The sequence below is a fragment of the Ambystoma mexicanum genome, chromosome 2p (assembly GCF_040938575.1).
Source record: "Ambystoma mexicanum isolate Mex_15411 chromosome 2p, UKY_AmexF1_1, whole genome shotgun sequence".
In the NCBI taxonomy this organism is placed as follows: Eukaryota; Metazoa; Chordata; class Amphibia; order Caudata; family Ambystomatidae; genus Ambystoma; species Ambystoma mexicanum.
The window spans coordinates 1280086252-1280099212 of NC_090923.1; the positions used below are offsets into that span (position 1 = coordinate 1280086252).

Below are 12961 nucleotides of genomic sequence, written 5' to 3' on the forward strand. Positions count from 1 at the left end.
CAGGATACCAGCTCCCAGGACATAATATTGAAGTTGTACAGTGGCAACCTTGTCGATTAACTTGGGAAAGAATAAAGTGTTTGTGATGGGCCTGAGATTTGCCACATCGTTGTGTTCTAACAGTGGGTTAACTGAAGCTCTTAATGGACTGTGGGATGACGCAGGTTTGAAATGAGGAGTCGACGTACCTGCAGAGGAAAGGGACGAATAGGTCCCTGTGTTCTAATGTCCCTGTGTTCTAATATATACTTGAATGGGAGCAATTCTCCTGGGCAGTTTGTGGGGTGCATGGTTTTGAGAATATCATGTATGTCTGCCGTGGAAGAATCCGTAAACCTAAATCCAATATGTTGGACTGGCTGAGTTAAAGTATTTGGTTCCAAGCATGGAGGGACCTTTTGGGAGCTAGCAAGTTGCTCTTTTACCATATTTTGATTACCGTTTAGTAAAGTGGCCAAAGAGGGAAGATGCTGTGTCAAGGACTCCTCCGTTATCTTTAGAAATTTATCAGCAAAGACTTTCTGCATTCTATTACAGTCATCGCTAGTAGATTTAATAGGACTAGTAACAGCCGGGTTTTTTCGGGACCTAAAAAGTCGAAAGAGCTCCTTTGTTTGATAACCCGCAAGATTAATTTGATCATTGTAGTATCTTTTTTTTGCTTCTATAATCTTAGCTTTGTAATATCTAACTAAGTTTCCAGGCTGTCATGTATTCCAAAGATTTATCTTTTTTTCGCCATCCATGCTGCGCATGTCTTTTGCTAGCTTTAAGGTCAGCTAACGCTGGGGAGAACCATTTTTGGTGGTTTGGTGACTCTCTAACAGTTTTGGCTTTCAGTGGGGCGCACTGATCTAACATGCCTGTAATTTCCTCATTATAGTTGTTACTACGGATTTCTGGCCCATCAGAGTCACTAGTTTTAGTCAGCATTCCCTGCATGCATTCAGCCAGTATAGGAGAGACGTGACGGCCTTCAAATTCCTACTTACTATCTTGCATGCGGGTTCATGTGCAGTTGGCCAGGAAGTTTCATCAGACAGGAAACAATAGAGTGATCAGACCAAATACATGGAGTGGTAATGATGTTTTTGATCAGAATGTTTCTGTTGCCAACCCAATCGTTGGTTCAGAGTTATGAACGGTAATATGATGGATTTTCAACATTTTTTCCAGTTCCAATGTCTTTTTATCCTTAGCGTCATTTTTCCAGAGATTAAAATCTCCCAAGATGACCAGTGCTGAGTTGACTGTTCACATGGGCACAACAATGTTAACTAAATCATTGTTGAAATTTAGGGATTCCCCCGGCGGCCGGTAAAGCAGCACTAGGTTTATGCTATGATTGAAGTTGGGAATCAATTTAACGTGAATAATGTCACAGCCTGCGCACCCAATCTTAGCCTCATAGAGACCAAGCTGTTTCTTACATTTAATAGCCACACCCCCTCCAGTGGCTCCCTCCCGGTGCTTCCCAAAAAACACATAGCCGGGGTGGGTCACTTGTTCGATGGTGGGGCCGTGCGCCTCAGTAAGCCAGGTCTCTGTGAGGCACGATGTCCACGCTATGCTCCAGAATATAGTCGTGACCATCTATGGTGTGTCTCACCGATTACCGGGTGTTCAGTAATGCCATAGTGAGTTTAGTGGGAGGACTCTCCTTCCCCAAAGTGACATTGGGCAAGTGTGAGTATCCAGTTGGTGCACGGTTATCAGTTAAGATAGGTGTTTTCTCCTTGTCAAGGTTAGGCGGCTTAATAGCCATATTAGTAGTCACTGTACTATTCTCTGAGGCAGTTCTGAAAATGGTGGGAGTGACCACAGAGTTTGTAGCAGTATTGGCAATCTTACGTGCCTTCTCCATGTGTATGAGGCGGTCAGTGGACTCCCTTCTGGCCTTGGCTATAGCCTCCAGTACTTCAGCCATAATCATGGGAGGAAGGGCACAGCACTGGGACCACGTCTGCACACAGACTCGCTAGTTGCGTTGCAAGGGGACAGAGCGCACTAGGTCAAGGGCGGCAAATACACGTTCAATTAGTTAAAAGTATAAAATTGTATAAATCACAAAGACTAAAAATGTACAGGCAACAATTATGGCACCTACTGCAATTAACAATCTCTTTTCATTTGTGCAGAATTATTAGTATCAAACAGTGGTTTTGGATAATTAACAAATCCCAATAGAGAATGTTCATCTGCCAAAGAACACAAAGACAGCAGTGAGTATATGAAACTTGAAAGTATTATTTTTCCTTTTTTTTTTTACAATTAAACACAGAATTGAAAGTAATTTATTACATGTTGTAAATATATTGAGTAAAAAAAATTGATAGCAGCTCTAAATACATTTGTCATACCTTGAAGTGTTGGTATGTAACAAGAGTGTGGAAAAAACACATTTGAATCATGAAAAGAGAGAAGAGAAACAGTTTATATACGTAGATAGACAAAGCCCCGGTGTTAAAGAATTGCAAATGACCTAGAAGTTGGTCATAAGGAATACAAAAATTGAAACAGTATGAAGCAAAACCAGAGAGTACAGAGCATCTATTAACAAATCAGACAAATTGATTTTGAAAATTGAAGTTATAATTCTTCATCCAAACAGCCAGTCTCATTATTTAGAAACAACTAGAACATTTCCTTATAAATAGCTAGAAACCAGTACACTTCCCTTTGTTGTGTATTCAAATGTCAATTCTTGGAAGTGAACCCCCATTGGGTCTGCCAATGCGGACAGGGGAAACAAAAGTTGGAAAGTTCGGGACGAAAGTCCACTGTTGATGAGTTGATGAGGGTGGTCATGACTATGGACCACCGGAATCCCCTTGTGCTGTCGCGTTTCGGTGGCAAGTAAAGGAGGTTACGCCACATTACTTGGGGCGTAGTTTCAGGACCCTGTAGGAAATGTGTGAAATAGTTAAGAGCAAATTGGTGGGCTGTGTGTAAGTGGTGGCATAAATGGGAATAAGTCAAATGAAGAGCTAAAAAATGAAAGTTTGCTGGGAAATCAAAGGAACCCTCATTGGCGGCGGACAAGTCTTACCGTGATGGGTAGAGGGACCCTTGGCTTCAATGTTGATTCCCACTACAGAGGCGGAAACTGGGCTGACGAGCTCAGTAAGGTAACCGTCATGAAGTCCTGGCTAATCGAGCAGGGACGGTATGTTGTCGCTTAATGAACTTGAGTAACTCGTCAAAAAATCAGGGAGGATAGGACGGGCAGGAAGGCGAGAGAGAGAGAGACGCACACATGAGGGCGGCGGGAGGAGAGACAAAACACAATTGTTGTGTGTTAAAATAAGTTCATTAACCGAAATGTTGACCGGCATATGTGAAAGAAAAGGAGAGAGTGGGGACAGCATGGAATTGGGAGTCATAAAAACGAAAATTCTAGTATCTCACGTTATTGCGAAACAAGGACCCGATAGAGGCTGTCCCTGCATTACCTGATAGGTGTAAAATTGTGCAGATTCCAATCATTCTGCACGAGGGAAACTGGTGGAGAAACGGTCCAGTCGGCAGTCCATGATCCTTTGTTTCAAAACCGCTCGGCATACCGCGATACTATTCACTTCTGCAGTCCTTCACGGAAGCAGGCGTGGTTGCTGCAAACGAAGTCGGCATTCATGTTGCCATAGCAAAATCCGTACCTAGCGCAAGCGTCGCTAGGTTACAGAGAAAACCAACGGCCGGATTGCAGGGTATGCCGCCGGCGGTCAAATGAGGACCTGGCCTTGTCCGCTGGTGGAAGGTGTGTGTGAGATAACCAATCCACATTCTCCAAAGGCAACAGTCATTGCCGCTGTCGGCACTTCACATCAAGAAGTCGCAGACCTAATTAAATCAGCGAGCTGAGCAGTGGCATTGACAGCATGAACAGGGAAAGTCCTAAGTGTGACCCAATCCATGTTGTCCGTCCTTTAGGTTAAACTCCAGATAGAGGTTGGACATATGCACGGGCAAACGGTTGCATTAGTAATCTTTTGGGAGCGGGCAGAAAGACATTCCGGTTGTCACTGTTCAAGGCACAGGGCCAATAGCAGAGTGCGTCACAATAGGGGTGTGTGCCCTAGAGTGGGAATAAGGTTCCAGTTCCGGATAGAAAAATTGTTCCTGTTGTGCTCAAATGCAATAAGGGCAGGTGACTGCATATTATGTTGAATTAAATGTAAAACTAGATTGCAAACTTAGGATAAATGTTAGAAGGACGGCGGTAGATACTGTAGGTACTGCTCATTGAGACCCTTACTCACACTGTCTACCTGCATTCTAAGTCCAATAAATGTCGTATGTTGGGGCCAATTTTAACTCTCTCCAAAACCCACCAGAGCAGATTATCTGGTGAGTGACTAGCTGTGAAGTAATGTTCCACTAGGGGTGAGGAAGCATTATTAGCACTGGTGCTCTGAGATTTGGATGTTGATGTTACGCATATTTTGGCCCACATAAATGTAGCCCACAGGGGCACTTTACAATTGGTGAAGTGTTTTAGGGTCCAGGTTCTGTTCCCAAATTGGAATTTCTGCATTTTCTTGGTATATTTACAAACCGTGCAGGAGCCACATGGATAGTGGCCAGCTATTTCTTTCAGGTTCAAAGGACCCGCTACGGAAGTTTATCTGGTGAACAAGGAATGGCAAAAACAACCTTTGTAATCTGGATTTGCCTCTGTACTGCATGTTCTACATAATAAAACACACACAACATGGATTTCTGTAAGAAGGCAGGATAAAATGTATTTACAAAACCAAAAAGAAATCGGATACTGTTCTGCCAAGGATTTGATGCTGCAGGGGACAACTTTCATTTAAATGAAAAACACTAAATTAGCAACAACAAAAATCTGGACTTCAAATGTTTGCCTTCGTAGTATCACAGACCAACTCATTTAGAAGATGACTTTTCTAGCCTTTCTATTGGCAAACTTTGTTATGACATCAGAAAAATGCATTGTCTTAGCAATGTCATTTTCGATGGAGAGCATTGCCAATGTGACGAGCCTCGCTTTGCTCATGTTTGACCAGAGATATGTTTTAATTAATTTAAGTTTGGAGAAGCTCCTTTCTCCACTTGCTACAGAGACGGGTATTGTTGATAAAATGTGTAACGCGACCCAAACATTTGGAAAGCAATCCCACATTTTTCGACTGTAAATTAACTGCAGCACATCAAACGGGTTTTGTAAATTTTCTGGCAACATATCTTTAAGACCCAGAACTTCATCTTTTAGGTCCATCGCATCAATGCCAAGAGTCTCCTGCTGAGGTCAGTGCCACCTTCAACCTCCTGCAATTCCTATAAAGGAGTTCACCATTAGAAAACCCTTTCATATTATACAGAAAACCCCATGTTGAATTGTGTTTCTTTATTTGTTTGAACCTTTCTGGGGTGGAGTTTAATGCAGTGTCCAACACCACATAAAAAAATTCAACCCTAAACTTCACCTTCGGATCTTGAGGAGCATCCTCTTCACATTCATAAGAAAGTTCCTCTACCCACCCCCCACCCCTCATCGCTTTCGGTCTTGTCATCACGGCCATCTCCTCCTTTCACTCTCCATCACCCCTTCACTCCCACCCTACCCACATCACCCCTACACCACCCAAACACATCAACCAGACGTCATAACATCATTTACCCGCAACTAGCTTGCACGCAACCCAACTCCATCGACGATGCCCTTTAGAACACCAGATCAATCTGCAACAAAACCACTGCTATCCTTGACCTAGTCTTACGCCTCAACCTTCACTTCCTCTGTATCACTGAAACAAGGACCCCCCTCACAATACTTCTGTTCCAGCATCCTTACCTTCTTCCTTCACCTCTTTCGCCCATGTTCCTCGACCCTCAGGCTGAGGTGGTGGCATTGGCCTTCTCTTTCGTCCCAACTGTCTTCTTCTCCCTGTCCCTCTCCTCTCCCCCCCTCTTTTGAGTTCATGTACAAAATCTTTAACTCTCTGCATGCCTTTTCTTTCCTTATTATTTACCGTCCTCCTGGCCCCTTTTGTTCCTTCTATGAGGATATTGATCACCTCCTCAGCATCATCTCCCCTAGTCCTACCCCTTTAAATCGTACTGGGGGACCTTAACCTCCACCTTTCCTCCACCCACCCATTTCCCCTCTCGTATCTATTCTTGACTCTTACCTTCTTACTCCTCTTCCTTACCCACCCACCCACCTTTCTGGCTCCACTCTCGATCTCATCTTCACCTCATCATTTACTACTTCTCCCATTTCCTCCCTACCCAATTATCTCTCCAACCACTCCTTACTCTCTGTCTCCCTCTCTCCCACTTCCCCCATCCTCCACCCCTATTTACCGACGTGATCTACGCAACTTTGACCCCTCTCTCTTCCTTGCTTCCTGCTCCTCATCCCTTCCCCTCTCCCCCATTTCTCCTCTCTCTCAGCCAGTGGTCGAAGTGTACGAAAAGAAGTAGTGGAACTATGTTCCCAGCTGTCCTGCCCCTGCTCCCCACACACCCCATTGTCACAACCCTTCCCACACACAATACACCCCCAAACACTTGCACCTGCTGTGTAAGGGAACGTAATGACGCATCTTCTACGTTAACCACTTCCCTCACTTCTACTCTTGAGCTTCTCCACCCTCTCTCCCCTTTCCGCCCCTCCCGCAAACCTGCCCAACCTTGGCTCTCTTCTCAACTCTCCTCCATGCGTCGCCTCCTCAGAGGCTTAGAACGACGCTGGTTAAAACACCTCTCCCCTTCTAACCAATCTTCCTACTACTCCTATCATACCCTCTATGACTGCTGTCTTCACTCTGCCAAACAAAACTACTTCTCTGACTTACTCCACTCCCAATCCTCCCACCCTCGCGGTATTTTCCAAACCCTAACTCGTCTTCTCTCTCTCCCCCTACCACTGATCACTCCATTGCCTCTCCTCTCTCGGCCAACGATTTTGCCAACTTCTTCTCTAACAAAGTTCTCAACCTTCACCAAGACATTCTAGACTCTCCTTCCTATTCTCCCCCTTCACTTCCTCCCTCTCCCCCACCCTTTACCATGCCCTCCTTTACTACTGTCACCCAATCAGAAGTGTCCCTCTTATCTAAAACTCACCCTACTGCCTCTCCCTCTGACCCCATTCCCACCTCCCTCATTCCTAAAATCTACCCCCCTCATTCCCTGTCACACCTCCTTTTTCAACTCTTGTCTAACCACTTCTACCTTTCCTTCTTCCTTTAAGCATGCTACTATCATCCCTAATCTGAAAAAGCCATCTGCCAGCCCCCACCTTGTCTCCAACTTTCAGCCCATTTCCCTTTTGCCCTTTCTTTCTAAACTCCTTGAATGTATTGTCTACTCTCAACTCTCCTCCTTCATTTCTACCCATTCTCTTCTCCCCCTACTCAATTTGGCTTCCACTCTCTCCACTCTACAGAAACTGCGCTCACCTCTGTCCTCAACTCACTCCTATCTGCCCGCTACTCAAAACACTCCTCCATCCTCATTCTTCTCGATCTCTCAGCTGCCTTTGATGCAGTCGATCATCCTCTACTCCTCAGCACCCTCTCATCTTTTGGCTTCAGAGACTCAGTCCTCAATTGGCTCATCTACTCCCTTTCCAACCGCACCTTTTCAGTCTCCTGGGGAGGTAGCACCTCCTCTACCTATCCTCTCAACCACGATGTCCCCCAAGGTTCTGTCGTTGGCCCCTTTCTCTTCTCACTCTACACTTCCTTCCTAGCTCCGATCATCTCCTCCTTTGGTATCTCTCACCATGTCTATGCAGACGACAACCAGCTCTTCCTTTCCTTTTCTTCCCTCTCCCCGACATCCTTCTCAAGCTCTCTTCTTGTCTCTGCTGCCAAATCTTGGATGTCCTCCCACTTCCTTACTCTAAATGCTGATAAAACTGAAGTCCGTTTCTCCCCTGCTAACACTCTTCCCCCCTCCACTCCTCCTCACATTCTCTTTTCCTCTTCCCAACTCCCCACGCCTGCAATCTTGGCCTTCACATCGACTCCAACCTCTCCCTCTCCCACCACATCTCCCTCACTGCCCACTCTTGCCGCTTCCACCGCTATAACATTCACAAAGCCTATCCCTTTCTTACCTCCCATGCTACTAAACTGCTCATTTCCTCCCTCATCTTTTCTAAACTCTTCTACTACTACTCTCTTTTCTTCGGTCTCCCCTCCACTCATCTATCCCCTCTTAAATCCATCTACCACTCGCGTTTCCGCTTGCTCCGTCTTCTCTCTACACACGATCACATCGCCTCTTCTCTTGCCTCTCTAAGCTGGCTCTCCTTTCACTCCCATCTCAAATTCAACTTCCTCTGCCTTGTCTTTAAATCCTTCTATGGTCTCACCCCTCCTTACCTTCCCTCTCTCCTTACTTTCCATTCTCCCCCTCGTCCACTGCGTTCTGCTGATCTCTTCCGTCTCACCTATCATCCCCTGCCCTCTGCCCCATCCCGCCTCAGATCTTTTCAACTTCTTGCCCCTTTCCATTGGAACCGTCTCACCCTCCCCATCAGCTCCATCTCCTCCTATTCCTCCTTCCAAATGTCTCAAATCTTACCTCCTCCAGTCACCATCATAACACCGGTGCTATCTCTTTCACAATGGTCCTACATCCCTACCTACAGTTTTACTACCTCTCCCGTTCCAGTCATGTAATACCATATTGTTCATGTAAATTGTTCTAATTACTGTTTTCTGATACTTGATTCATTGTTAATGCTCGTTATGTATTCTTTTTGTCCTTATGTAAAGTGCTTTGGAGTAAAGCGCTATAGCTATATAAACCCTAATAAAGTACAAAATAAAATACAAAAATACTAAATTGTGTTTTCTTGCGTTGTCTCTTCGTATTGTCTTTGAAAGGAGCTTCAACTTCCAGTTCGGTGGCCAACTCTTTAGCTGTAATCAGAGCATCAGTGAATCTGTCTTCTCTGTACTTCTCTAGAAACGGGATACAGGATTCAAAAAGTGTAAAAGTTGTAGTAACGTCCAAAGACTTGGACTGCATGGCTTTGCTTATTAGGTTGACTCTAAACAAAATATTGTGCCAGACAACCAAAGCCACTAAAAAAGCATAGTCTTCTAATTGATCAGCGAGAGTGCTTGCTTCATGACAAAGCGATGCATCACTTTTCCCGTCTTCGGCACGTTCAAGAAGAGCATAGTTTTTAACAAAGGGGCTTCAGGGTCAAACCTTTTACATTTCATTTTAGAATGCTCCAACGACAAACGGAGGAAGAAAAAAGGACATATATTTTCTGTAACATGCCAAAGAGGGTGATTTTGTTGTGCATTTTGCAGCATCCCCTAACACCAGATTAAGGGAATGGCAGCCACATGGCAAAAAGAAAGCCCTTGAATTTATAACAACAACACGCTTTTGGACTACTTTAATTTTCCCCTTCATATTGGCGTCATTGTCACATCCCTGTCCTCTGCAGCTATTCACATCAAGATCACAGCCTTTTAGTTCTTGGAGCAACACATTTGTGAGGCCTTCCCCACTACTGTCATCTACTGCCTCACACCCAAGAAAGTGTTCTTGAATGAAAATGGTGGCTGCATTTGTGTCCACAAATGGGATGGTTAAGCATAGCTGTTCTTTGTGGCTATCAGGAGTGCAATCAAGTATTACAGAAAATAACTTTGCTCCCTGTGCACGTTTTACGAAATCCGCTTTCACATTCTCACCCATCAAGTTTATTAGTTAATTTTGGATGGTTTTCCCACAATAATGGTCTGCCACTTCCTTTGCAAGTACTTTCTCCAAATGCCCCCCCCCACCATCACCACATCAAACTTTGCTAATACCTGCACAAGGCCTAAAAAGTTGCCATTACCTTTTTGGTAAAAACAGTCATTTGATCCACAGAAGGCCAAATTATTGCCAGCAAGGAACTGCACTCTAGAGCGAAGGCGCTCCAATACATTGCGCCTGTGCTTTGCTCGTTGGAATAAAATACTTTGATGCTCATCATCTATCATTTTATTTGATACCAGTCCCCTTTCTGCTTCAGCCCATTCTTGATAGGCCACTAAGTGTGTGAAAGACTTCTCATTAGTCTGTGCGATATGCTTCCAATCCCTGCTTCCTCCCTCTTTTAGACTGCCCTTCACATTGGTATGACTAGACAATTTGCAACAAAAACAAAATACAGTCTCTGCTAATTGAGTGCATTAACCACTTACAATGAAAAACTTCAGGATTATTTCCTATCCTCCTTTTGTAATGGACATTTGAAAAATGCTGACCTAAATCATCTCTTGGAAAAATGAAGATTTGAATGTTTGGTAGGACCGGTGAGCATAAAGGTGGTCTCGCAAAGTGACACTCATGACTGTAGGCCATAATGCTGGGTCAGAAAGGTCATTGTGATAAACTTGTGAAATCTGCACAGGGTTTTCGTCATCTGCTTGCAAAGCAACATCTATAAAGGGGTGGCTACTTCAAGTCGGGGAGTTAGGCTTGTGGCAGGCTGAACTCCAGTTTCATTCTCTGTTTCCAAAGGAGCAGAGCAAATGGCAACAGCAGTGTTTTTTTGTTGCCCACTGTGCATGCCCTTTTAACATATTGCTGCATTCTTTACTTTTATGGGCCCCGCCCCCGATTCTCCAGTGCTTTGCGTTTAAGATTTTGGCTACCAGGCAGCCTGGATTTGAAAGACAATTGTACGGCTACTGTACCAAATTTCTTTCTTCACTCGTCCACAGTAGGGCAGTTTACCTCTATTCCTTTCTTGCAGCTGAATCGTCACTGTCTGTTCAACATCTTCACTCAATTCTGGTGCTCGCCTTCTGTGTACTCTTGTGTATAGATGCGTTATAAATGCCATATCACTCTAGCTGCTGTGACATTCACTGTCCAGCTTTTGTCTTACGGGGTTCACAAGAACTATTCCCTGAGTAGTGAAAGGACAATCTGAGTTAGGTCATAGTTAACTGGTGGGTAATGCTGTGGTGGATAAGCGTGAGGTGAGTTGGGTGGTTGTTAGGGAGATTTCTCATCAAAGTTCTGAATTCCTTCTACCTTAGGGCCCTCGAGCTCTTTTGCTATATTTTGGGACTTTGACTTTTCATTTTCAATGTGTTTTACTTTTGTGTTCTTTGGATATGGGGCCTCATTACAACCCAGGCGGTAAGTTCCCTACTTTACCACCATGGTGTAAACTCTGTTTACACCATGGTGGATTTACCGCCCCATTCCAAGGTGAGTGGGGCGGTAAATCCCCATTCCCCATTTACCCTTCCCCATTCCCATTTTTGCCCCATAGGGCATAATGGGAGTGGGGAAGGCGCTAATTACGACACCGCAAATTACGGTGCCGTAATTAGCACCAAGGCAGGTTAGAGCCTTGCATTTTAAAGGCTGCTAAAAGCAGGCGTTAAAATGGTAATCAGGCGTTAAGGGTTAATGGCGCCGACGCCTGGAGTTTTAAAACAACTCCAGAGGCATCATCTTTTTCTGTGTGTTACACAGCACCCTCAGTGCAGTGGCACAGGGGTGTCTTTCAGACTCCCCAAGGTTTAAATACCTTCTCTGGGGCTGACTACTGTCTCCCAGAGCATGTAAAGTTTAATTGACTTTACTAGTCTTTTTAAATGTACAGACCCAGCGCACACTATCTTCCTATAGAGTGCTGGAGGGGTTGCCTAGCTTCCCCCGAGTCTAAACACTCATGTATCAGTCAAATGTTACCCTTTCCCACTTGAAATGGTTGGTGGCAGTAGTTATAAACAAACTACCATGATTATTCCTGACCGCGAACACCAGTATCTAAGAATCGGGTCAGTCTTGTTTTCCAATATGGCGCCCAAGACCTATCTGTAAAAACAGACTCCAGTCAACTTTTTTTGCCATTTCTTTTTTGGAAAGGTCCTTCTTGTGTTTGTCTTTGTTCGTTGGCCTTTGGCGGGCTTCAGTGCTGAAGCCCTCATCTAGCGCCTGAGTGTCTGGGGTGGACAGGATGTGAGGGAGGTGACCGAAACTCCCTGTGCGTAGTCTCCTAGGAGACCTGAATGCACTCTGGCGTGATTGGCCGGCTGGCTGTCCGGCAAGGACCGCCACCCTGCTGTGTGAGTGACAGCCAGGCTGGAATGAAGGGGGGAAAACTGTTTAAAAGCAGGTCTCTGGGACTTGGAAAGCAGAGTCGACCACTGGAACGAAAGAACCGAAGACGAGTTGAAGGAAGACGACTGCTGCAACTGCTGGTCCACCGGTGAAGCCCTGCTGCAGGTCCGAATTGCCTGAAACTCCATCAACAGAGAAGCCCTTAAGGTTAACTTCTTTCCTTGAAACCAACTCGTAAGCCGCCTGGACACCGTCCCCATACTGGTCGAATTTTCTCTAGAGTGCTGTTGAAAACCAGATAGCCAGTGGGAAGGATACCAGTTCGTGGTCTTTAAGGCACTCACACCTAAAACCGAGGTTTTGCCAAGCTTGTGGCCTCTTCCCTGGGCAGTGCAGGAACCTCCCGACGTCCTCCTTGTCCCCACGACTGAAGCTCAGGAACAGCGAGATCTGCAGGAACTGCCAGGAACAACTGCCTCAGTTACAGCTTTTCTTCACTTACAAGTCACTGCGCAAGTGCCACAGAACTCCATTCGGCCGCGGTAAAGGTTTGTGAAACTTTCCCGACTTTGAAGGCTTGTCCTTCCCTAAACCAACATCTAACTTTTCGTCTGACCAAATTCTTCTATGAACCGTGGCAAAGACATAACCGTTTACCAGAACTGTGCTATCCTATACAAAACTTTGAACCATTGACTTTGGCCTATTGAATTTAATTGCTGGTTGTAGTGTACGGAAACCCTTTGCCCCGCCTATGAAAGTATTTGTGCATTGATTTCTTTTAACCTTGTCTTTCTACCCCTTTTTAAAGTAACTGAAGTGCCATTTTGCTCCCACTTCAGGGGAGCTGAACTTGTTCAGAAACTGATTGGTTGTGTATTGTGGTGTA

General features: G+C 45.0%; 1 long non-coding RNA gene across 1 annotated transcript in view; it reads left to right on the plus strand.

Moving 5' to 3' along the window:
• Positions 1-12961, plus strand: part of LOC138567414 (uncharacterized) — a 118115-nt gene that overhangs the window by 48593 nt on the left and 56561 nt on the right. The window contains exon 3 of the long non-coding RNA XR_011302201.1: positions 2139-2222. This is a non-coding gene — a long non-coding RNA (uncharacterized lncRNA). The remainder of the gene's footprint in view (positions 1-2138; positions 2223-12961) is intronic.